This window comes from Bos javanicus, chromosome 11, assembly GCF_032452875.1.
Source record: "Bos javanicus breed banteng chromosome 11, ARS-OSU_banteng_1.0, whole genome shotgun sequence".
Classification (NCBI taxonomy): domain Eukaryota; kingdom Metazoa; phylum Chordata; class Mammalia; order Artiodactyla; family Bovidae; genus Bos; species Bos javanicus.
In genome coordinates, this window is record NC_083878.1 from 24,235,697 (window position 1) to 24,259,510 (window position 23,814).

A 23,814-nucleotide genomic window follows, 5' to 3' on the forward strand; every position below is an offset into this window, starting at 1 on the left:
ATATTAGTTCTCCATTGCTTTTTCACTTGCAAGTCCTTCTGAGTTCAATGTCCTCTCTCCTGAAGTACATTCTTCTGTAGTTCTTAGGGTAAGAGTCTTTAAGTCATAAACGCCCTGCTCCTCTTCATCTGAAAATGTCTATATTTTATCTTAATTCTTATAGTTTAACTTGGTTTAGAATTCTAAGTTAACAGTGATTTTTCCCTTAAAATTTTCTACCTGTTTTTCTATTTTCTTTTGCAGTCTACTGTTGATAACTGTCAGCAGGACATTAGTTTTTCTCTCTGGCTGCTTTTACGTTTTTGTCTATGCCTTAAATGGTTCTGCAGTTTTCACCATAGGATGTCTGTGTGTACATCTATTTCATATTCTTTAGAACTTGTGTGCTTCTTCCACTGGGGCATTAATATATTTCTTCAATTCTACAAAAAAATCAGGCATTATACCTTAAATTATTGCCTCTGTCCCATCTTTCTGCTGGGCCTTCTCATTCTCTCCTCCATGATTCTTAGCCAATACTTAGTCTGTCTTTCTTTTTATCTTTAGGTTCAGCCCACTAGTACCTTCCTCAGATCCCTCTCCACTTGGTCAGTTATCTCCTTTTGGTACTTAATATGTTATTTAAGTCATGTATTGTTTATAATTTTAACAACTTTTTTTATTTTTAGAGGTTCTACTTGAATTTTTTTCAAATCTACATGTTCTTTTTCTATACATCGGTTCATATTTATTACAGTTTCTATTCCTTCATTAAGCTCAAAAGTCCTTTAATTATACTTATTGTATAGAATCTTTCAGACTGTTCTATTTTCTCTGCTTGGAGTACTAATTCTCCTCTATCTTGCACCAGCTAATTTTCTGTCCTGATGCATAATTTTCTCACATAATTTACCATTTTAATTATGGACTCATATTCAGTGAGGGTTGTATTTTCTAAGATGTCTTAAGGGCTCTGTTTTATGGAAGAATCCACATTTAGTGGTTTACTATTTGCTTCTCTGAGGACTTCAAAACAGTTTTGTTAATACTTTCTCAGCTTCTAGTTCTAACACTATAATAGTAAAATAAGTTAAATTTGATTTCTTGTAACTGACTTTTGTTTTTAACCTTACTTATAGCACCAGGCATCCAGAAAATTTCCATGCTACTTCCTTAGTTTTCTCATCTCTTTTCTATGGATGCAGTAGCCATCCAATCTTCCATGCTTTATGCAAGAGCTCCCCTCTAACTCTCTGTAGCCTAAGTCCATATACTCTGTTCTGTTGCTCTGGCTTTGAGTTCCCTCTCCATTTTTCTGCTTAGGTATTCACCTTTTAAGCTCAGATTTCATTATTATTATCTTATTGTTATTTTGCTTTTATCCAGCATGTGTCTGTGTTTGTAGCATTGAGGGTACTGCTTACATTGGTTTGATTCACTTGGTTGTGAGAAGTGTCACTGGGGTGCCTTGTTTTATGTAGGAGTTAAGATCCTTTTCTAATTCTCTTGTCCTAAACCTTAGTTCTCAAACCCAGTTTTGATTTGAAATATCCCACTCAGTCATTCCCATTATTTACTCAACCAGCTTAAAGACATGCTTGCAAAAAATCGAAGCCAAGTACTTCGGGTGTTCTTGAAACTATTTGAAATTATTTGAAACTGAACTTCTATGTTCTCTTCAAAATCTAATTTTTTTCATTCCTTTAAGAAACTAATGTCACACAAAGGGAGTAACTGCTCTTTTTTGTCCAGAAATATATCTTCCTTGGTTCCCTCAGTAATGCCTTCATTAGATCTCATGCACAATTATTGGCTATTTCCATTTCTCTTTAACAAGGTTGTCTGTCTAATTAAGAACACTTCAAGACCAGACCACAAGTGATGTGCTTTACAGAGGGGCAACTAAATGACTTTTTTTTTTTTTTTTGCTGTTTCATTACCAACACCATCAGAAATAAAACTGAGGATCTAATGTCATATACAAAAAATAAGCTCTGTTGTTTTTAATATTCTTCTAAAGCATGATACCTTTGGTCAATAGATGGTAACATTTCATGCAAATTAATATATTAAAAGTATTTGCAACTTAACATAGTCCCCCTTGGGGGAAAAGGCCTTTGTTGATATCCAATAAGTGAGAAAGAACATTATTACATATACTATATATCTGCATACATGTATATAATAACCTCATTTTGAAAATTATATTCTATTCAAGGACAAAAGTTGAACTGTGATCTAAGCTACATAAGAAAAGGATCACTAAGAAATAAATCACTCTACAAATCCTTGTCTATTGCTCCTCAGGATGGTAGGGAAAGACTGCATTTCAGTAAAATATTCAGTGGTTTCAGCAGTTATTTGAGTATTTGTTCATCTTCAGTCCTCCAGTTATTATAACGAAGACATTTTTAACAAAAAATATGAATACTGTGGGTCATCTCCTCGAAATAATCACTGCATTGTAGTAAGACCAAATATTATGTTTATATATGAATGACCTCTTTTCTTTAAAAAAAAAAATTCATATGTCTTTTTTGTTTTTTTAATATTCCTTACTCCTGACTTCACTAATCAGTGTAGAAAGTGCAGGTTTCACAGGGACTCTCAATCTTCCTTATATTGTAAGTAGCACAAAGATTGCCCCCATCCACGTATCCTTCTACCTGCCCATCTTTTAATAAGAGCTAGTGCCTACATAAAGACTTCTAACATCAGCCTTTGATCCTCTGATCCAGTCTATTTTGCCTTGTCCTGGTCAAACTACAAAAAGGGAAGAATGTAAAGGCATAGGCAGACACTTCTCGATTCCCCCACTCTGCTTGCATTTCTATACGCCGCCCCTACATTTCTGTACATCTCTGTGTTTCTCCCTTCTTTCCTGGGACTGTATGTCTGTTAACAGTGACTGGAAGGATTAAATATAGATTGATTTTGGGCTCTCTACATGTACCTCATTTACAAACTTTTAATGTTTACAAAGAAAAAGCTGATTCTTGAACTCAGTACAGCAGAAACTATATTGCTTCAATACAACCCTGTTGTTCAATTATTCAACCCTTACCATCTTTCCAAAAGAGTAACTCCTCATATATTTTCTAGTGGCAAAGAAATTCTCACTGTTAATTTGTCAGGTAAAAGAATGACAGCTATTATTAATAATACAGAAAGCATATATGCTAGATCAACATACAAAGTAATAGAAACTGATCGTTTGAACAATGTGCCAGAACTCAACATCCCATTTTTTATCTCCTACAAAGTAGGCAGTGTAGAATATGTCTCCACGGTTCTCACAGGCACTGTTGGCTTTGCTCAGAACATTTATGGAACTTCTCTTTCAGAATGGTCTTTACACATGGTCTACATTGCTTTACACAGAGGCTATCCCAGCCTCTAGGATAGCAAATCACCATCATGGAATAGTTATTCTTACTTCATTTTGTCTTTAAGATGTAAACATTACATGGAGAGAACGGAAATAGATGTTCAAGGTGGATAATACATTTGGGTCTGCTCAAATACCAGTAGTGAGACTATCAGGTAATAGGAGTATTTTCCTAGTATACCTTATAAACTGATTCTGAAGCTAGGATGAATTTCAAAATAGTTGCGAAAACAACAGCTTCACCACAACAAAAACAAATCGTCTCATAGAAACTCCCTTTGAAGGGCAACACTCCTCTGCTTTAAGAGCTAAGTGCTGTTGTATTTCTTATGTGAAATTACTTTTTGTTTATAATTCATAGTTTCATTCTCTTTAAAAATATTTAAAGAGGTTTAAATATTTTTATGAAATATTTTTATGCTCAAGTTGTATAGGATTAAAGATTTGCTTTCAAAATATGTTTGGACATATTTTGAAAAGTAAATGTTTTCTGGGGGAAAGGCTAGGATATGATCACTGAAGTTTTATTTACTTCAGAGTAACTTCTCTTGGTTGCATAAAGCATGCAAATATTTGTACAAGATTCCCTTTCCTGAGGCAGAGCTGGAGTGAAGTAACAGGAGATGCCATAGACTTGGAATGAAGGGGTGTTGACTCTAACCCTGGCTAATTTGTTGTCTCTTGACAACAAATATCAGATTGTTTTTCCATCTGTGATGCTTATCATCCTCTGAGGATTTGCAGAATTAAGTGAAGTGACTTTTGAAAGCCCTACAGAATCAAATTGTAGCAGGAGATGGAGCCCTGGAGCACTGACTGGGGAAATCCAAAAACACTGTTTTGAACTGGTAATTAGAGTTTAACTATGTTTCAGCCTCTGACCCACTCATCCATTCAGCCTTTTGGAATATGCTGAAATGCTGGATGAGCACATGGATCACTGAAGCACAGGGCTCAAATGATCACAACCAAAAACTCGCCAACACTAAATTTTCAGAATTGTGACTATAATCAGGAATCACAGTAAACATTATCACAAGACACCAGCTACTATCTGAAGACACAGAGTATATATACAACATAGTACATAGCTTAATTAATCTACATGTGTATTTTTTAAAATCTGAAAGTATGTAGATAGATGATATATGTTTGTGTATATGTGTATATACATATGTGTATATATGTGTATACACACACACACACACACACACACACACACACACCATGAGGAAAAGAGGCTATCTGTGACATGGAATTATTTTTTCTTCTTTTTTCTTTATCTGTATTTTCTAATGTTTCTAAAAGGAACTCATAGGAATATGAATAACTTCAATTCTCATAAAACTAAAATACTCAGTGTAAGTGGGATCACGCCGCAGAAGTGACAGTAGAACATAGGTATATCACCTCTGTCTACTTGCCCCATCTAATCTGTGTGGCTCAGGTGGTAAAGAATCTGCCTGCAATGCAGGAGACCCAGGTTTGATCCCTGGGTTGGGAAGGTCCCCTGGAGAAGGAAATGGCAACTCACTCAAGTATTCTTGCCTGGAGAATCCCATGGACAGAGGTAGGCAACAGTCCATGGGGTCGCAAAGAGTCAGACATGACTGAGCGACTAACACTACACTACTCCTTGCCCCAAAATGGGCTGCACAAAGCTGTCAGACACATGCATCCTGGACAGCATGCTCTGGATTATCTTGCTAAGCAAAATTTTCAAATCGATCATCCATATAAAAGTTGATTAAAGGGCTCATTCATTATACTGAATTCAAGGTCACTTATCGCTGTATAACTGTAAAAACAATGCAAATAAAATACAGAGTCTGCATTGCTCTCATCATTCATATCAGCCCAAGCTAATTAAAAATAGATTTTTTTTCCCCATTGTTTTGTACTCAGGAAAATTAAGCTTCTTGTTTGTTTTCTCTGTACTACCAAGAAATAGCATGTATATGAAGGTGCCAACCTTAAAATATGATGCATTTAAATCTTGGAAACTGGAACTACATTTAGTTTTTCATTTTTTCCATCTTTACTGTCATTGTTCAATGCCAGCATGTTCTTTGGAGTGTACACAGAATAAAAGACCACATTCATTTCCAATAACTTACAGAAGAGTGTGAAACTCAATAAACTTCTACAAAGGACATGGTGGAAGACAAATAGAGTAAATTAGTATGAAAAAAAATTGCAGTAAATGGAAACTTCTGTTTGACAGTTTTTGACTGAAAAATTATATGGTATCCATGTTATTTCTCAAGGTATTCATTTTCTTCAAATTAGACACTGGTTCAAATACTCTTTTTAAATAGCGTCGCTTAGAGGTATGCTTTTTCTGGTGGCGGGGGGAACATATTAAAGCGTAGTCTGGCATTATCACTGGTTAATAGTCTATTAGCTTTACACTCCCGAATTTAATGGAAAGGATTTTTGAAAACTTTCACATCAACTTGGTGAGTGAGGAGGTGGGAGGGTAGGTGGAGGATGGGCATGATAAATGATGCATGCTGCTTCTGGTATTATTTTAGCAGATTTTCCAAAAGAAAATATTTTAGCTCATTCTTAGCTTTCAAGTCATTATTTGGAAAATGTATGCTGTCTTGGAATGGAACACAGAATTTCAGAATAATATATAACTCCTTCTGTTAGAGCAAAATATCTTGGTTTCTATACATATCACATATCTATGAAAACCGGCATTTCTTTTAGGCCACTAACTCCAAGAGATCTTGCCTGAGATCACTGTGCCAGACAGAATTTTGGCCCCAATGCCTCTGCTCACTAAATATTGACTATGTAATTTGCATTGTTATATAATTACATGGCAGATGTAATTAAGGTAACTAATCAGTTGACTAATCAGATAGACCACTGATCATTTGGGGCTTCCCTTGTAGTTCATTCAGTAAAAGAATCTGCCTGCAGTGCAGGAGACCCGGGTTCGATTCCTGGGTTGGGAAGATCCCCTGGAGAAGGAAATGGCAACCCACTCCAGTATTCTTTCCTGGAAAATCTCACGGACAGAAGAGTCTGGTGGGCTGCAATCCATGGGGTCGCAAAGAGTCGGGCAAGACTGAGCAACTGACACTTACTGATCATTTAAAGTAAAGAGATTATCCTGGAGTATTCAGTGAGCCTAACCTAATCAAATAAGACTTTGAAAGTAGAAATCTTTCTCTGCCTGGTAGCAGATAAGTCATCAAAGTTTCAAAGGGTGATAAAACTTGATATGCCACTCTTTATTTGAAGATGAAAGGAGTCACTTATTAAGCAAATAAGAATTTCAATTCTATAATAGCAAGAAACTGAATTCAGCCAACAACCTGAATGAGTTTGAAGTGGAACTTTCCCCATAACTCCCAGATAAGAGCCCAAACTAGCCAACTTCTGGATTTTAGTCTTGTGAGGCTCTAAATAGAGGGCCACACTTTACTTAAACTTCCAACCCACATGACTGAGAAAATAAGTGGGTGTTACTCTAAACTGCCAAGTTTATAGTAATCTGTTACAGCATCAATAGAAAATGGACACAGTCGGGCTTCTTGAGTGGTTCAGTGGTAAAGAATCCACTTGCCAATGCAGGAGACATGGGTTTGATCTCTGTTCCAGGAAAGATCCCACATGCTGCAGAGTGACTAAATCTAAGCATCTTAACTATTGAATTAGTTCTCTAGAGACTGGGAGCCACAACTACTGAAGCCCAGAGACTACCCTCTCCTCGCCACAATCAGAAAAAAGCCCAAACTGCAACAAAGACCTAGCATAGCTAAAAATAAACAAATACAATTTTTAAAAAAGAAAACAGACGCACTCACACAGGGAGCAAAGGCTCTTAGATACCACGCCACCCTGTTAATCACCCTCCCCAGTAGGTGGATTTGTACACAACACCACTCCTGTCACTGCCCCCGGGTGCCTCTGTCACCCAGGGCCACACCCCCTCTCACATGATCAAGAGCATGAGTGCAGCAAACTGCTCAGGGAGGCCCACAGCGTCTCACACACAAGATCCAAACTCACCCTGATGATATTCCACTTCACTGCCTTCCACACCACAGCAGCCTCAGGACCCCGGATATTGAACCAGAGTGTCTTTAAGGGGTTCCATTGCAGCTAGCAGAGTGTTCTAGGCTCTTCTCCTAACCTCCATATTGAGCGGTGTAGCTTCTCCAGATTAGACAATATTTCAGTCTGTAAAAAATAGCAGAAAGCATATGGGCTCCAGCATCCTGCTGCCAAGGTTCAGCTCTGGAGTTCATCCTCTACATGACTTGGGCAAGTTACTATGTGTTCCCTCTGTAAAAGGGAGGTTAAAAAGGCTCTACCTCGAAGATCTGTGGGGAGCATTAAATGATTTAGTCATTAGATGCTTAGTGTCGTACCTGGCAAGCAATAAATGCATGATTACATTATCTCTGCTTTTTACTTCTTATCACCCATCATTAGGAATATTACGGCACTCCCTCTTTTCCTACCTATTCAATTAATTTACCCAGTGAAAACTCACATTCCCTTATTACCTTAGAAAATGTTTCACATGTTCTTTGGTTCAGTGATACCCAAACTTGCTTGGTGTTAAGAAACACCTAAAGTACTTGCTAAAAGTACAAATTCACAGGCTCTGTCTCTGTAATGTCTGTTGTAGGAAGTCAGGAGAGCTCCAGAAATCAGCCACTTTTATCAAGGGCCTCAGATGACTCCTATGAACTGTCCTGGTTAAGGACTAGGATCTACGTAATCATGGTCATTTTCAGCCACTGATACTGGTTGTAGGAGCCGGGGGTGGGAGAGAGAGGGCAGGGCACGTGCCAGGATATCCCAAAAAGCCAAGGCCCTTCTAGTGCCACCGTGGGCACTGTCACAGGGTACCAAGATCTTGTCAGGAAAAAATGCAAGCACCCCCTGCAACCCCTTGCTAATGCAAAGTCTACAACAGCAAATTCATACATAGGCCCTTAAAAAAGTGTTCCTTCCATCCCAGTTTCTGTCATTCAAAGTAGCTGGTTAAACAAGCCACTGTATAGCACAGGCAATGCTTCTCAATATTCTGTAATAACCTGAATGGGGAAAGAATTTGAAAAAGAACAGATAAATGTATACGTACAGCTGAATCACTTTGTCATATGCCTGAAACTAACGCAACATTGTTAATCAACTATGCTCCAAAATAAAATAAAAAAATCTTTAAAGTGGCTAGTTAATGCTAACATTATTTGGGGAAGGGATGAAATGAAAGCTATTATGCTAGAGTATGAAGGCTACGCTAAAGTATGAAGCATCAAAGCACTGGCCTTGCTCACAGCACCCGGCACAAAGGAAACACTCAAGAAACGGCTGCTGGTTTAGATACATCCCGACCCACGTGTACAGCCGAGTGAGTGACAGGCCAGAGGTGCTGCTTTCCTTGCCTGCCATGGGTTTTCTTGGCTACATGAAGTTCACAAACATCTTCAAGACACTCTACACCTTGTAAGAGTATAGAACCCAAGGGTCACAGATAAAAATGGATTTATGTGACATCAATTAAACTTAAGTCCTGGCAAGGTAATATACTTTTATAAACTCTGCAAAAGGAAAGATATTTTTGTACTATTTTCTTTCTGAAGGATCCCAAAAGTCTATAAGCTTCAGGCTCCACCATGACTCTTCAAAGAGGGGTTTTGAACTGCTAAGAGGACAAGAAAATAAGATGCTTGAGACAGCCATGCCCTGCTTGCAGCCTGGAGCCCCCAACATCAACAGGTTATGCTCTGAGCAAGTGAACAAACTGTGGTCCCGGCCTTGGGCACAGCTGATCCCTCGTCTCCATGCCCGGCCAGCAGTGCAGAGCTCTTACTCTTCCCTGATTCCAGACACTGCAAGGAGCCAAGGAAGACCTCCACTGGCCCTGACACGCAAATTCCTTTAAAAAAAAAAAAAATGTTGACCATTATTAAAGTCCTTATTGAATTTGTTACAATATTGCTTCTGTTTTATGTTTTTTTGACCCCAAGGCATGCGGGATCTTAGCTTTCCAACCAGGGATCCAACCCATACCCCCTGCATTGTAAGGTTAAGTCTTAACTACTGGACCACCAGGGAATTCCCTTAAATTCCTTTTATTGTCCCAGAGCTTCTGGTTTCTCACTCCTAGGCCCTCCCCTACATGCCAATTCCACTTTGTCCCCCATCCCCTACTCAATGATCATGCTCTCTAACCATTACGGCAAGGTGGCAATTAAAAATATGCTGATGCCTTATGCACAAACAGCTCCACAAACATTCTGTGATTTAATTTGAAATATTTGCTTTATATAATTTGTAGATTTTAGCTATTGGACTAAGATCATTCACAGAAATAGATTGTAATTTACTGCTGTTTTTCTGGGGGTTTTTTATTACTGCATAATTAAAACCTACTGTCAGCTAGCACTGGGAGAAAATGTTGGTGTTACGCAGTGTGAATTTTAATTGGCTGCACAATTACCATCTCTTCTTTCAGCAAACCTGCATCTCTGCAGTAATGTGAACTCTCAAATCCCATAAGATGCCTATAACCCACAACCTCGCGATAAACTTACCACGTGATTTTCCACTTGTCAGCCCTGCCAATGCTTTCACAGTGAAGGACCTCAAACTAAAGGCCTGTGGATTTGGGGAAGCTGGCATCAGTGTGAGCAGGTTTGGAGGAAAGTCGGCACAGAACATGGGGTTTTCTCCTCTGGTTGCATTCCCTGCAGCCATTAGGACTGACGACTTTTACAAACACAGAAACATGAGCCAGCTGCTCTTCTCTTGTGCTGTTTCTCACAGCAACAGACAAGGCACTCAAGTGGGCAATGAAAGAGGACTTCAGATTCTTAATAGGAGAACTACCCTCTATGCAATAGAGGTTTTTAAACTGAAGTGGAGTTGATTTACAATATCATGTTAGTTTCAGGTTTATAGAAAAGTGATTCAGCTATCTTTTTCAGATTTTTTTCCATTACAGGCTAGTACAGGATATTGAATATCGTTCCTTGCACTACACAGTGAATCCTTGTTGCTTATCTATTCTGTGTAAGTAGCCTGTCTCTGCTAGTCCCCTACTCCTAATTTATCCCCTGCCTCCTTTTCCCCTTTGGTAATCATAAGTTTGTTTTCTGTGTCTGTGAGTCTGTTTCTGTTTTGTCTGTAGAGTCATTTATATTATTTTTTAGATTCCACATGTAAGTGGTATAGTATTTATCTCTGTCTGTCTGACTTACTTCACCAAGTACAGTATTCCCTTGGCCCATCCATGTTGCTGCAAATGGGGACCTTCCATTCTTGTTTATGGCTGAGTAATATTCCATTGTGTATATTCACCACATCTATATAGGTTCTTCTGGTCAAAATATACCTACCCCATGCCAGTTCCCGTGCTTGGCACTGGGGGTGCAGAAATGAATAATACACAGTCTGTCCTCAACAAGGGCTTCCCAGGTGGCGCTAGTGACAAAGAAGCCGCCTCCCAATGCCAGAGACATAACGGACACAGGTTCGATCCCTGGGTCGGGAAGATCTGCTGGAGAAGGGCATGGCAACCCACTCCAGTGTTCTTGCCAGGAGAATCCCACGAATAGAGGAGCCTGGCAGGCTACAGTCCATGGGTCACAAAGAGTTGGACATGACTGAGCGACTTAGCATACATGCTTGTTCTCAACAAGTGCAAATTCTAGTAGAGAAAGGAAAACATTCACATAAATAATTACATCACCACAGGTTTTGCTAGAGATATAAGGAACTGTTTGATACAAAGGAAAGAACATGGTCTTTGGAATCACAGAGATTAGGGTTCAAATCTCACTTCTTCAATGCATTCAGCTCTACTGCCTTTAGAAGAGTTGCTTCATCAAAGAACAGTGATTTCCTTATAGAAACAGAATGCTACAGTGCTGAGAGGCTCCATGGCTGCTAGGAAGGGGTGTCTGATCAGAGCATTCTCCTCCCCTGTGCTCCCCTTGGAGGACGTGTGGTGGGGAATTTCAGTGACAAAGATTAGAAATGACAGATGTCAGGTATTTGGTACAATGGCTCGCATGTCATAAGGCATTTGATAAGTGATAGTTATCACTGTTGACAACTACTGGGAAAACACCATCTCTCCTGTCCCTGGGCGATTTCAATAACCACCAAGCTCCAATCTCCCCTCCCACTGAGTCTCCTTGGAGCACCCCAGGAGAGCTCTTTCTGCAAAGCAAAGCTGATCTGTTAAAGATCTGCTTTAAATGCTTAGTACCTTCATCTCCCAATTCTATCTTCTTGGCAGAGTTGGGGGCACTGCAGTGCCCAGCACTCTCACCACCACCCTCCCTCTGCTCCTTGCAGAGCCACTTCCCTACCACACCCTGGTTCCTCCTGCTCCCTGATTTTGGACATTCTGTTCCCTTCCAGTCCAACCACCTCTGCTTGTTGAAATCCCCTTGAGGAGCCACATTCTAGCCATAGTATCCTACAAACTACTAACAGACTCAAACCTCCGCCCAACTGTTCCCTCCACTTTCCTGTTTGTCCCTGTCTAATTCATTCTTCAAAATGCAACCATCCGTGCTTGTACACAGTAATCCCATTATGGCACTCACTTCCATAAAACCTTCAGTGATTGTGTTCCCATCATAGTTGAGTGAAATCTGTCCCCCGACCATGGCCTGCGAGGCGCTGCCTGATCTGACCCCTCACGTTATCCCCCTTGGTCACTGCACTCCAGCCACACCAACCGTCTGTGCTACTCCAACCTCAAGCCTTTCCTGCCTCATGTGAGCAACAGCTCCTGCTTCGAGACTCCTGGACTCCTGTCCTTAGTGGGCCTCACACCCACTCCTTCTCCCCTGCTCAGCTCCAGGGCCTCATCCTCTTGAAACCCTTTCCCATCTCCCCAGACTGAATCACGGCTCTGTGATTCTCTCTCATCCTACCCTGCTCTTTTCCTTCATAATATGAATTATAATCTGTAATTACTGAACAATCTTCTTGCCCTCCAGATTGTAAATTTCACAAGGATGGAACCTTAGCCCTGAGCAGGAAGTCCAGAGCCCTGCACCCAGGTCTGTGGAGCAGATGTCTCTATGAAGGTTTCCCAGAGCCCACCACCCTCCCCCTACCCCCATCCATATGACACACTGCTCCCTGGCATTTTGTTTGTATGTCAGTCTCTCCCCACAAGAATGTGAGCCTCTTGACACCAGGGCTATTCTTCGGTGTCTTCCTGCCAAAACAAAGCACCGCCCCCCTGCTCTCCCACATCTGGCATAAAGATGAACTCATGATGGCACAGTGTTCTGAAACCTGCAGATAAAAAAATGTAAAAATCCCTGCCTTCAGATAACAGTGTGACCAAATGCAACAAAATAAATAAACTTACTAAATATACTGAAAATGTCTGCAACCATTAAGAGCTCGAAGTGAAGTAATATTGGCACTAAGTAGCCGTAGCCTACCTGCCTCCTGAGAGATGGTCAGCTTCGTTTTCTACTGTGCTGATGCCTCCCATATCCCGAGAATAGAAGATCTTGTTCAGGGACCTAGAAGAAGAGAAGGAGAAAACAACGTTAGGAGAAGGGAAGGAAAAGAGGGTAGGAAAAAAGGCAAGAAGAAGCAACAGGGCAAGGTGCAGAGAGCTGAGCTCTGACGTCAGACCACGTGGATCACATCCTGCCTCAGACCTGGCCTCAGGCAGGTCCCTTGGCCTCTTTAGTCCTACGCTTCCTCAGCTGAAAGATGAAGACAGAGTTGCTTCATTAGCTTGTCCTGAGAACTAGATCATGTAAAGCGTGTCTGGCCTGGATGTGGAAACACCGAGCAGTCCTTGTCCATAGTTCCCATCCACGTGTATTTGCTCATCCAAGCATTTATTCAGCTCCTAATGTGGGCCCCAAATGGCAAAGGCTACCAGGAGAGCAAAAAGCAAACATGTGTTCATGGAGCCTACAGTCTCTTCAGGGAAATAAATGCTCCCATAACCAAACATAAACCTGCACCTGTATTTGGTGCTACAGAGGAGACGGTGCTGTGAGCGCCTGTCACCATGGAGAAGAGGCTGAGACCCAGGGCAGGCTCTGCAGCCAGCTGCCCTTGGTTTGACTTCTAGCACTTCTTCTAGCACTACTTCTACCACTAATCAGGCAGATAACCTTGAGCAAGTCGGTGTACTACCTTGTTATGTTTCTGTTTGCTTATCTGTAAGACAGGGGTAACAGTAGCATATCTACTACACAGGGTTGTTATAAAGATTAAATAAGTTGAGTTAACCTAGAGAGGACTGGTGCCTGATAACTACTATATAAGGATTTGCTGTTTCATTATTATTACTTTGCCTAATTGGGGTAGTAAAAAAAAGAATTCCTAAGACTATCTGAACTGAGGAAAGGTTAATAGTGTTAACGATGAAATGGAGGAGAGAAAAGCTCAGACAAGTGTCCACAGGTGGAAATGACAGTAGCAAACCCAAGGAATTAATAACAGACGATTGCAGCTGAGAAATGAAGGCAGACCAGGCAGGACTTTGTAAGCAGTGGTCAAAAGTTTCATCCTGACCCTGTAGGCAATGAGAGAGCAAGCAGACCACTCTAACTTCAGGGCAGAGAAAGTGAAAGTGAAAGAGAAGTCATGTCCGACTCTTTGGGATCCAATGGGCTGTAGCTTACCAGGCTCCTCTGTCCATGGAATTTTCCAAGCAAGAGTACTGGAGTGGGTTGCCATTTAGGGACTAGTGAAGGGACAGAGTGAATGCAGGTCCACCACTGGGAGTTCACTGTAGAGATCTCGAAGGAATTAAGATGTCATGGACAAGAGGGACGGTAATACAGATAATAAGACATGGAATGGACTTAAGAGAAGTTTTGAAGATAAAACTGAACAAGACTGGGTGAACAGGTCAAAAAGCAGAGACAGAGATACCCAGCATGGCTCCTAGATGCCTGGCTTTCAAAACTGAATGGATGGTGGAGCTATGCACTGAGATGGAGAACTGATCCCTACAAGAACAGCATGGATATAACAAAGGTTAGGAGTGCCTGCTAAATAAGTGTGTGTGAGGGATCAGAGGGCAAGGAATCTGGTGCTCTTCCCTTGGAGAAGTCACCTGACCTAGGTATCTCATATTCCATTCATAGTTCTGCAGACAGGGAGATCATCCAAAGGTCATCTATATTTGGCCATGGGACACAGCAATATGCTAACACTGTACATTTAACCTGCTCTTGCTAACCCAGACCGTCCTCCACCTCAGGGTCCTCTCTGTAGCCTGAGACCAGCAAGAGGAGAAAGGATAAGGCTCTAAACAGATGCTCCACTGAAGCAAAGAAATGACTGTATCTTCACAGGGCACCAGGACAAAACCAGGCTCTCCTTGGTATACAAAGAATGCGGGCAAGTTGCCATGGGAACAGTCAATGGATTTTCACATCATTACTATTTCTAGCTACTCTTGCTCAAGCACTTACAGAATGCCAGGCACTTTCTTTACATTGTCACCTTCACGCAGCACTATGGCAACAGGAAGAAGGATTGAGAGAAACTTACTGAGGTTACACAGCCACTGTGTGATGGAGCAGGAATTTGGACCCAAGTCTGCATGACTCTGAGGTCAATCTTTTTTTAACCCTAGTGAATTTCTTTGACTGAGCAACACTTAAACACTGACTCCCATATGCAAAACAGACATTTTCAGGTGGTTAAACATATGTCAAATGAAACCCTTGGCCACACAATAGAACCTAACTGGCCTCTACAGAGATCAAAACCACGGCCTTGTCCTTATTTGATCATTCTCCCAACAAAGTGCTTAAGGCAAACAAACTTGCCATCACATGGCTATCAAGCATGTTATTTCCCTTCACCTTGCGTAGTTTGCTCATTTATTCAAAGAGCTCAGCCTTTCAAAATAAGCCACCAATGGAAGAGAGACAAGCAATGCTTCTACAAATTATCAGATGCAAAGACTTTTTTAGGATTTGTTAATTTGTTAGTACCTCTACTGGCCTTGTCTGGAGAAGGACATGGCAACCCACTCCTGTACTCTTGCCTGAAAAATCCCACAGATGGAGGGGCCTGGTAGGCTACAGTCCATGAGATGGCAAAGTCAGACACGACTGAGCGACTTCACTTTCACTTTTCACTTTCATGCATTGGGGCAGAAAATGGCAACCCACTCTAGTGTTCTTGCCTGGAGAATCCCAGGGACAGAGTAGCCTGGTGGGCTGCCATCTATGGGGTCGCACAGAGTCACCACACAACTGAAGCGACAGCAGCAGCAGCAGCAGCACTGGCCTTGCCATGTGCTCACACTGCCACCTGCTGGACATCACACGCATCTCTACTTCCCCTAAGAGTCCACCTGGAGACCCACACAGCCTACCCTGCAGATTGATTGCTCACACTTGATCGCCTCTTTTTAGTATTTTACAGTGTCATATGCAAGAGGAACTCTGATTTCCTGACCCAAAACTCTTTACAGCCTGATACAAAAGAAAGGCAAATAGGAATCCATGCATGTTCTGTTGATGGAGGGGAGCCAAGTGTACAAGGGAACATTCTGTGAGGAACCCAGGGCAGGGGAAGGCGGTGACAGGGAGGCCATGTGGGCTTGCGAGGGTACCTAGGAGAGACCACTACACCTGAAAACCCATTTGTCTACTCCAGAATCTCAAGGTTCTTTGGCCACAGTGCTAACAAAAAATCCCTTTTAAATATAGTGTGATGTATTCTTCCTTGCATATTTTCTTTTCCTTTAAGCACAGCTTGCGGTGCTAAGGGAAGGGTGGGCTTCCAGCTTCAGAACATAGCGCTATTATTTTCCAAGACCACAAGCAGCAGTCTTCCTCTTTAAAAGAATTATAATCTTCCCCTTTCTTTCACTCACAGCATGAAAATAGATTACTGTGCTTGAGCATTTTAAAAATTAAAGGCTTAGATGGCACATGCTGATCAAAAGCTGATCTTCAAATACCTCTTTCCAGCAACTATTACATTTTTTAAGTTGCCTTTTTCATTTTTCTTTGATTTACCTCATGTGGCATTGCATAAATGCAACAGACTGAAATGCTTCTCTTATTCCAAATTAGGATGTTAAACCCCATTTTCTTTTAATGTTATAAGTTTGGAATACAAAGATGAGTTAGAGAGTTCAGTTCAAAGTCACTCAGTCATGTCCAACGTTTTGTGACCCCATGGACTGCAGCACGCCAGGCCTCCCTGTCCATCACCAACTCTCAGAGCTTGCTCAGATTCGTGTCCACTAAGTCGGTGATGCCATCCAACCATTTCATCTCCTGTCGTCCCTTTCTCCTTCTGCCCTCAATCTCCAGCATCAGGGTCTTTTCCAATAAGTCAGTTCTTCACATCAGGTGTCCAAAGTATTGGAGTTTCACCTTCAGCATCAGTCCTTCCCATGAATATTCAGGGCTGATTTCCTTTAGGATGGACTGGTTGGATCTCCTTGCTGTCCAAGGGACTCTCAAGAGTCTCCTCCAACACCACAGTTCAAAAACATCAATTCTTTGGCACTCAGCTTTCTTTATAGTCCAACTCTCACATCCATACATAACTACTGGAAAAAACATAGCCTTGACTAGATGGACCTTTGTTGGCAAAGTAATGTCTCTGCTTTTTAATATGCTGTCTAGGTTGACCACAGCTTTTCTTCCAAGGAGCAAGTATCTTTTAATTTCAAGGCTGCAGTCACCATCTACAGTGATTTTGGAACCCAAAAAAATAGTCTGTCACTGTTTCCACTGTTTCCCCATCTATTTCCCATGAAGCGATGGGACCAGATGCCATGATCTTTGTTTCCTGAATGTTGAGTTTTAAGCCAATGTTTTCACTCTCCTCTTTCACTTTCATTAAGAGGCTCCTTAGTTCTTCTTTGCTTTCTGCCATAAGGGTGGTGTCATCTGCATATCTGAGGTTATTGATGTTTCTCCTGGCAATCTTGATTCCAGCTTGTGCTTCGTCTAGTCCAGCGTTTCTCACACCGCATATAAGTTAAATAAGCAAGGTGATAACATACAGCCTTGACATATTCCTTTCCCAATTTGGAACCAGTCTGTTGTTCCATGTCCAGTTCTAACTGTTGCTTCCTGACCTGTTTCTCCAGAGGCAGGTCAGGTGGTCTGGTATTCCCATCTCTTTCAGAATTTTCCACAGTTTATTGTGATCCACACAGTCAAAGGCTTTGGCATAGTCAAAAAGCAGAAATAGATGTCTTTCTGGAACTCTCTTGCTTTTTTGATGATCCATCGGATGTTGGCAACTTGATCTCTGGTTCCTCTGCCTTTTCTACAACCAGCTTGAACATCTGGAAGTTCATGGTTCACGTATTGTTGAGCCTGGCTTGGAGAATTTTGAGCATTACTTTGCTAGCGTGTGCTACTTCTACTGCTGCTAAGTCACTTCAGTCATGTCTGACTCTGTGCGACCCCACAGACTGCAGCCTACCAGGCTCCTCCATCCCTGGGATTCTCCAGACAAGAACACTGGAGTGGATTGTTAGCGTGTAAAATGAGTGCAATTGTGCGGTAGTTTGAGCATTCTTTGGCATTGCCTTTCTTTGGGGTTGGAATGAAAACTGACTTTTTCCAGCCCTGTGGCCACTGGTGAGTTTTCCAAATTTGTTGGCATATTGAGTGCAGCACTTTCACAGCATCATCTCTTAGGATGTGAAATAGTTCAACTAGAATTCCATCACCTTTGCTAGCTTTGTTCATAGTGATGCTTCCTAAGGCCCACTTGACTTCGCATTCCAGGATATCTGGCTCAAGGTAAGTGATCACACCATCGTGATTATCTGGGTCATGAAGATCTTTTTTCTATAGTTCTTCTGTGTATTCTTGCTACCTCTTAATATCTTCTGCTTCTGTTAGGTCCATACTATTTCTGTCAGTCAGGGACCTATCTAGTGACATGTCCTTCATATGTTTAAGGTTCAATGACTCAAATAAATTAGAATCATTCTCTGAATCCACTTTCCAAAGGAAGAAACTGAAAGATTCTTGCCTTTCCAGATTTCCAGAACCTTTTGATAACAAAAGAGAATATGGAATTTCTCAGTTTTCAGATTGTTTTTATGGTTCACTGAAGCCCACTACTGTCTTCTGATCTAACACACAGAATTAAAATCACAGCATCTCCCCGGGTGGTTTCACTTATTCCCATGGCCTCAAGCACACCTGAATGTCACAACTTTTAAGCCTGTGTCTTTAGTTTCCAATACTCATCTGAGGTCTAGACCCATCTCTCTGCTGCTGCTGCTGCTGCTAAGTCGCTTCAGTTGTGTCCGACTCTTTTCGACCCCATAGATGGAAGCCCACTAGGCTCCTCTGTCCCTGGGATTCTCCAGGCAAGAACACTGGAGTGGGTTGCCATTTCTTTCTCCAATGCATGAAAGTGAAAAGTGAAAGGGAAGTCACTCAGTCGTGTCCGACTCCTAGCGATCCCATGGACTGCAGCCTACCAGGCTCCTCCGTCCATGGGATTTTCCAGGCAAGAGTACTGGAGTGGGGTGCTATTGCCTTCTCTGACCCATCTGTTTATCCATCCATTAAATATTTCACCCTGGATGTCCCATAAAGTGAAAGTGACTTTATGCCTGACTCTTAGCGACCCCATGGATTGCAGACTACCAGGCTCCTCCATCCATGGGATTTTCCAGGCAAGAGTACTGGAGTGGGTTGCCATTGCTTTCTCCATTCCATACATTAGATGCAACTTTTCTATAAAGCTAAAACTATTCCAAAATAAAATTTTTAAAATGTATGTTTAAAGAGAGAGCACAAATGAAACAAAATGTTAATAATTGATAAATCTCAGTGATAGGTATGTGGGTGTTTACTGGCTGATTACTTTAACTTTTAGATAGGTTTAAAATTTGGCAAAATAAAATGTAAAAAGAAAATAAAGCTATGGAAGGTTAAAAGTAAATGGATAGAAAAAGATATTCTAGGCACCTTAAATTCTTTGTGTCTAATCTCATACTTGGTCATCCAAGCCCCTTCTCTCAAACCTGCTCTTCCTTCATGTAATTCTGCTGCTGCTGCTGCTGCTGCTGCTAAGTCGCTTCAGTTGTGTCCGACTCTGTGCGACCCCATAGACGGCAGCCCACCAGGCTCCCCGTCCCTGGGATTCTCCAGGCAAGAACACTGGAGTGGGTTGCCATTTCCTTCTCCAATGCATGAAAGTGAAAAGTGAAAGTGAAGTCCCTCAGTCGTGTTCGACTCTTCGTGACCCCATGGACTGCAGCCTACCAGGCTCCTCAATCCATGGGATTTTCCAGGCAAGAGTACTGGAGTGGGGTGCCATCGCCTTCTCCTATGTAATTCTAGGTAGTGGCAAAGCTATCCACTGCATTATATAAACCCAAACCCCAAATGTCTCCTGATACCCTAGCCTGAATATATGACTGCTTTCTAAGTCCTATTACATCTATACCTGATAGGACTATTTACTCTCTTCTCTTCAGCTTTACTGACACTGGCTTTGCACACGTACTGTTGAAACAGCCTTGCAACTATCTACCTTTCACCTCACTTAGTGCTCTCCTTTTCATCCTTTACTTTCAAAAATCTAAAAATGATCACATCCTTGATACTACAATCACAATACATAAAAAAAAGCTGATAAATTGGATTTTATCAAAATTTAAAAAACTTTCTCTGAAAAAGATGCTGTTAAAAGTATGATGAGATAAACTATAGACCAGAAGAAAGTATTCACAGTCACATACTCAACAAAGAACTTGTGTCTGGAATGTATAAAGAATTCTCAAAACTTAACAATAGAAAAACAAACAATTCGACTCAAAAATGGTCAAAAGGTATGCACGGACATTGCACAGAAGAGCATATACAGATGGAAAATAAGCACATGAAAAGGTGTACAACATAAGTCATTAGAAAAATGCAGATTAAGACTACAATAAGATATCATTATATCTCTCAGAATGACTAAAAATAAAAGAAACTGTGAAAACACCAAAGCTAGGGGGGTATGTGGAGAAGTGGGATCTCTAGTGAGAATGCAAAACGGTAGAGCCACCCTGGAAAACAGTTTGACATTTCCTTTTAAAACTAACAATAGACTTACACCAACAGACCTCGCAGTTGCACTCTTGGGCATATACAGCAGAGAAATGAATACTTGTTTTCACACAGAAATTCAGATACAAATGTCATAGGGGCTTTGTTTTCAATAACCAAAAACTACCCAAATGCCCTTCAATAAGTGAATGCTTGAACAAATTATAGTACAGACAGCCCATGGAATACTACTCAGTAATAAAAGGAATGAACCTCAACAAAATTATGTTGAATAAAAAAAGTTTGTCATATAAATACTATTTATATAGAGAGAGAGATCACTAATAGGAACCTGCTGAATATACCACGGAACTCTACTCAGTACTCTGTCATGCCCTGTATGGGGAAGAGCCTAGAAAAGAGTTGATATAAATATCTGTATCTGATTCACTTTGCTGTACAGTGGAACACATGGACTTCTCATGTGGCACAGCGGTAAAGAATCTACCTGGCAATGCAGGAGACACAAGAGATGCAGGTTCGATCTCTAGGTTGGGAAGATTCCTGGAGCAGGAAATGGCAACCCACTCCAGTATTCTCGCCTGGAAATCCATGGACAGAGGAGCCTGGAAGGCTACAGTCTATGGGATACATGACTGAGCAACTGAGCCTGCACACACAGAAACTAACACAGTGCTGTAGATCAACTCTACTCCATAAAAATTCATTTTTAAAAAGTTTAGGTCACAGGGTGTATTTTGCAAGATTCAGTTTATGTGAAATTTATGAAATGGTAAAATTATACAAATGAAGAAGAGATTAATGGTTACCAGGGCTTAGAAATAGGTAAGGGAGGAGATGGGTAAGGTTATAAAAGGCTAACATGAGAAAATCTTGCAGTAATGGTACAGTGAAAAATCTTGGTTGTAATTGTGGTTATGCTATGCTACAAATGTAATAAAATTGCATAGCAACACATACACACATACACACACAAATGAGATGAATTAGTACATATATTAGCTGGTGAAATTGAATAAGCAGATTATGTCAATGTTAATTTCCTGGTTTTCATTTTACACTATAGTTATGACAGATGTTCATACTAAGAGAGGCTGGATAAAGGGCATACTGGATCTCCCAGGATATTTCTTTGCATCTTCCTACTTATTTCAAAATAAAGTTTTAAATAACTACCTGGGGATAGATGGAGGGGAAAGATAAATTGGGAGGCTGGGATTGACATATACCCACTACTATATATAAAACAGATAATAAGGATCTACTTATAGCACAGGGAACTCCATTCAATACTCTGTAATGACTTATATGAGGAAAGAATTTTTAAAAGAATGTATATTATATGTATGGATAACTGTACACCTGAAACTAACACAACATTGAAAATCAACTATTTTCCCACCCCACGGACTGTAGCCCACCAGGCTCCTCTGCCCATGGGGTTTCCCAGACAGGAATACTAGAGTGGGTTGCCATTCCCTTCTCCAGGGAATCTTCCCCATCCAGGGATTGAACTCCGCCCAGGGATCAAACCCGGGCCTCCTCCATTGCAGGCAGATTCTTTACTCCAATTAAAAAAAAAGAAAAATAAGTTTTAAATAACTGATTATGTCACTCCCTTCAGAAGTTATTTGTAGCTCTCATTATTCATAGAATAAAACATTCATCTATACATATAAGGTCCTCCATTCCAATTTGATTTTTCATTAATTGTAGTTTTGCTGTCTTTCATCTTTTTATTGAGTATGCTAAAATATCCACCATTTCTTAGATGTTTGCCTTTTACTTCCAGGATTACAGAAAAAGATATGCATACAACCTGAAAATTCTCAAATTTGCCAGAGGTGGACATTCTAAACATATTCCAAGGCCACTTAGTAAGTCTTTGCACTTCTAAGATTCATTAATCTATGCAAAAGCCACCCATTCTAGATACTAAAGGCTTTATGCAATTTCTCCAACAAGAAAAGATGAGGTACTATGATAAAGGTAATAGAAGAGTGAGAATTATGACAGCACATAAAGCATGGGACGCTGTGAAAGGAGTGCACAGCACTAGGAAATATTCCTTCTTTGTTGATTTTGCTCCTTTCACAAATGCAGTGTATTAGTTTCCCAGGGCTGCAGTAAGTAACACAGAACCACAAACTGGGTAGCTTAAGCAGCAGGAATCTCTGTCTCAGTTATGGAGTCTAAAATCAGGATGTCGGTTCCTTTTTAAGAGTTGGAAGGAAGAATCCATTCCATACCTTCAGCTAGCTTTCAGTGGTTTGCTGGCAGTCTTTGGCTTACAGGAGTATCACCCCAACCTTTGCCTGTACTTTCATATGAGAGTCTCCCTGTGTGCATATCTCTGTGTCCAGATGTCCTTTTTTTAATATATAAAGATAACAATCATATTGAATTAGGGGCCAACCTTACTCCAGTATGACTTCATCTTAACTAATTACATTCTATTTTCAAAAAGGATCACAACCTGAGGCACTGGAGGCTATCATGTCAACAAATGAATTTGGGAGGAAAACAATTCAGCCTATAACACCCAGAAAGCAGTAGTAAACAAGAAAACTGTTCCTTCTTCTGTTTGAATGAGTAGATAGTCCCAGCAGTCCCCAGCCTTTTTGATACCAGGGACCAGCTTCGTGGAAGAAAATTTGTCCACAGACCAGGAATCAGGGGGAGATGGTTTCAGGATGATTCAGGAGCATTACATATACTGTGCACTTTATTTCTATTATTATTATATCAATTACAACTCAGATCATCAGGCATTAGATCCCAGTGGCTGGGGACCCCACATACACATCAATAGTATGCCTGATAGCAGAGGGCACAAGGAATTTGCTGGGGACACCAGGGCTTACTGTGAAGATTCGTATACTCATCACATAGGAAGAAATTTAACAAGCACGTGAGTGTGCCTGACACTGTATTAGAAAATACTCGATGCCTGCCAAGTATGCAGGTTGGATCATCCTGAAATCAAGCTGCTAATCACACAGTAATCATATTCCAGTGTATGTTGCTGACTCACCTTGTAGCTGACTTAGAATCACAAATTATCTACAAAGATTTTAAATGCGGGAAAAAAAATGCTTACTTATTGGAAACAACCCATAATTGATAAATAATTCATTTAACTTTAAAGAGCCAAATTGCTTAATCTAATCAATTGTGGCCAGGCTTTGCAAGAAGACAGTGGATTGTTAATATATATATTAAACAATACCAAAAAGATTATATTGCTTGAAATACAAAGTAAATTTTTTCCTTCATATAATAAAAGTAAATTTTTCTCCTTAACAGTCTTCCATTTTCCAAGGTTAGAGAGAGCAACAATTTTTAAGTACCATTTAATTGATTTAAATGGCATACCACCCGGATTTCACAGCTTTTCTACTTCTGCTTATC

At 40.7% G+C, this 23,814-nt stretch overlaps 1 long non-coding RNA gene across 2 annotated transcripts in view; it reads right to left on the reverse strand.

Annotated features, from left to right (window-relative positions):
* The window catches only part of LOC133256923 (uncharacterized), a 242,876-nt gene that overhangs the window by 134,336 nt on the left and 84,726 nt on the right, over nucleotides 1–23,814 (reverse strand). For both annotated transcript variants that reach the window (XR_009739336.1, XR_009739335.1), the window contains exons 2-3: nucleotides 12,811–12,894; nucleotides 7,394–7,564 (exon numbers count right to left, since the gene is read on the reverse strand). This is a non-coding gene — a long non-coding RNA (uncharacterized LOC133256923). The remainder of the gene's footprint in view (nucleotides 1–7,393; nucleotides 7,565–12,810; nucleotides 12,895–23,814) is intronic.